Genomic DNA, 3,282 nt, shown 5'->3' with positions numbered 1-3,282 from the left:
CACTATTAACTATGTATAACAGACATGATGTTATCACTGCAATATTAGGGTAGAAAATTAAAGAAATTATAGAAACAACATATTAGATATTATGTGCAATTTTCTTCGGAGTTCTTTTTTTCTGACGCAATTAAACGTTTCATTTCGGTGAGCAATTAAAACACCTGCGCAAGCATATCTTAACGAGCAATTCAAAAGTCCCATACAAAAACAGCACATTAACATGAACAAGTAAAGAGCAAAGAACGAACTCCCAGCTGTTTCCCACACACATCGTGTTCCTACCTTGTAAAACACAACACAGCAACACCTAACTGCTTCTTAAAAGTCCAAAATCTTGAAAATAATCCAGCCAAACAAGTCCTCGTACATCCGAAAAGAGCTGCGAAAAGCCGACTGGAGGTGATGGTGAACTCCGCTGGGGTTGTCAGCAGCCAGTAGGCTACAGAGGAGGAGGAAAAGAAAAGAGACTTCTCAGAGGCAAGTTGCAGAAAAGAAAAGTCCGGCCCCTCAAGTCCTGCCCCCTCCGCTCTCCTGCTGACAGAAATAGCAAGCTAGGCGGGCTCCACCAAAAATAGCCTTGACTTCACACGGACGTTCAGAACCATTGTTTTCCCGCAGCGACTCACTGCCATGGGGTGAACTCTGCAGCCAATCAGCGCTTGGCTTCTTAAAACGTTAACTTGATTCAATTAAAGAAAATGGCCCCTACACTGTGGCTCCATCTGCTGTCAAACCACTCAAAACCACCAACAGCACCAGGCACATGAATGTTGTGCCAAAGGGGGGGTCCTCCTGACACACCTTTGGAGGTCCTTGGAAACAATTGTGAGCAAGTTTGGTTTAACTTTTTTAAGCCCTTGAATGCTCAGCTTCTCCTTTTGCACACGGCTCTCTTAAAGTGCTGATATGCAAGCGTTTTTAGTAGAAATGTTTCCAAAGATTACAAACAGCCTACCCTAATATTGCAGTAAATACTACTCGCCACTGTAATGTAGGTTTTGACAAGAACGTCTCTTAAGGGAGTCACATGTCTACCAAATGTCTAATGTAACCTTTAAAACATTTACATTTTGTTGGGGGCCAACCTTGAAAACAATGAGGAACAACTAAAAAATACTTATATTAAATATTTTGGGAAAGATAATGAGGTTTCTGGCACAAAACCATGTATCTAGTCTACAAACCTTTTCTAATTTTAATGTCCTGCCAGTGAACATGTTTTAGTGCCTTTGGTTGTTATCTTGAATGTTTCGGCAATGTTTTTTCACTTTAAAGCCTAAGCCTTCTACAACACATTTACCTTTATTATATAAGTGTGTGTGCTTCAACTTGTAATAATGTGATTGACAACCGCACTCCGGAACAATGTGTTTATGTCGTCAACAACAACAGAAGAAGAAAACCTGTTGGGAGGGCTTTTGTGAGGAAATGTTTGAAATATCTTCTGTGGGCCCAGCAACAATGTCATATATTGTTGAGCAGATTATACAAACAGCTTTACTCCCTACTGTACTCTTCATTCACTGAAAGGCCTACAGTACGCAACCGTGCAGTTGTAATGTATCAGATTAAAAGTGCAACTAATTTGCTCATATATTTAGGATAAAGATTATATCAGCAAAGAATCAAAGCTAGTTTAAGTGTGTTATGAAACCAAAACATTCTTCAAAGCAACACATGGGCATTTTTACGCTCTTCGATTAGCAGATTAGTTTTAAATATTGGAGACCCACAGGGGAATAGCTGCATGTTGTACAGCAATGCGTCTTTTGTTGCTTTTAAATACGTTTTATCAGAATGTATTTTACAGTACCAAATCAGCATTGTAGATTTCCTGAAAAATGTTTAATATCCTTACTCAGGGTATATGCAGGAATCCTGAAGTCAAATGTAATACCTTTTAAGACCCTTTCCATACATTTTAAGACCTCATCGCCACTTCTAGTTTTAACCGGTTACATTGGCTTCACACTTTACCTCACATTTACTATACAATATTGATTGTCCTTCCTCCTTATCTTCCAACCATTTGGACGCAGACTTGCATTTCCCCATAACGATGTTGTTTAACAACCGGCGTAAACGGACCCTTGCGCGCTATCAAGCAGTGAGCGTGCGATGTCCTGTTCACATGACGTCAAATCCAACGGGATGCCATAAATAAACTACACAGAATCACACTACACANGTTTGGGGCTCTCTGCTGGAACTGCTACCTCCGCGACCCGACCACGGAGAGAAGGGAGAAGATGGATGGATGGATCTTTTAATTTGGAGTTATACTATATCCTTAGTTTTTAAGCTTTTATAATTATAATGTTATTTTCTATACTTTGCATTTGTATTTATGGTATTTCATTCTTTTAACTTGGATTTATTCATTTTTAAAATGATTTTAAAATGACCTTTTTGTCAGTTTTAGTCCTGTAAAATTGTATTTGTTGTTTTATATTTTAACATGAAGCACTTTGAGTTGCATGTTCTGTCTGAAAGAAGAAGATATTAAAATACATTTACATGCCATAAACAATAGCTTCTATGTTCAATCAACGCTTTAAACACATTTAAGTATGTTCTGGAATATCTTGACACTGACACATTTTCAACACCTCTACATCTCGTGTATGAAGTAACGTTTTCTCTGTGAATGAAGCTCTCTCTCACCGCTGAAGCTGAACTGAGGGAAGCTGCTCAGATCTCCTCCTCCGTAAAGCCTCTGCAGCTTTGCTCTCTCCTCTGAAAGATGTTTATCGTAATCTGGATCTTCCTCCAACAGACCTCCATTCAGCCTGTAGAGAGGAAGAGGCAACAGTCAAAGTCAACTTCAATGTCAATCTTGTGTTCGTGTGATACAGACAGGGAGATGGAAATGCTGTTTCTTACAATCCCGAGGAATGACATACACCCACTATATATATGATATACACACATACATGATCAAACATAGACACATACTGTACATATGCACACATTAAGAGGCATACATGAGAGGCACAACAGTCAATATATAACAGTCGCTTCAAAACGGATGAGGATGAATATATTACAACAGTACAAATACGTACAGTAGTGCAAATGACTGTGTGTGTGTGTGTGTGTGTGTGTGTGTGTGTGTGTGTGTGTGTGTGTGTGTATATTAGTTTTTTCCCTATATGTTAATAACATGACTTTATGTTAACCCCATGTGTTAAACTATAGATAGCAATGACTTACGCCATAATAAAGTAACATATAGGAAGTATATTCAATGCATTTAAGGTTATTGCATGTTTACCTACA

The sequence above is a fragment of the Notothenia coriiceps genome, unplaced genomic scaffold (genome assembly GCF_000735185.1).
Source record: "Notothenia coriiceps isolate Sejong01 unplaced genomic scaffold, NC01 NC01_scaffold00019761, whole genome shotgun sequence".
Lineage (NCBI taxonomy): Eukaryota > Metazoa > Chordata > Actinopteri > Perciformes > Nototheniidae > Notothenia > Notothenia coriiceps.
This window is presented reverse-complemented; position numbering follows the sequence as displayed.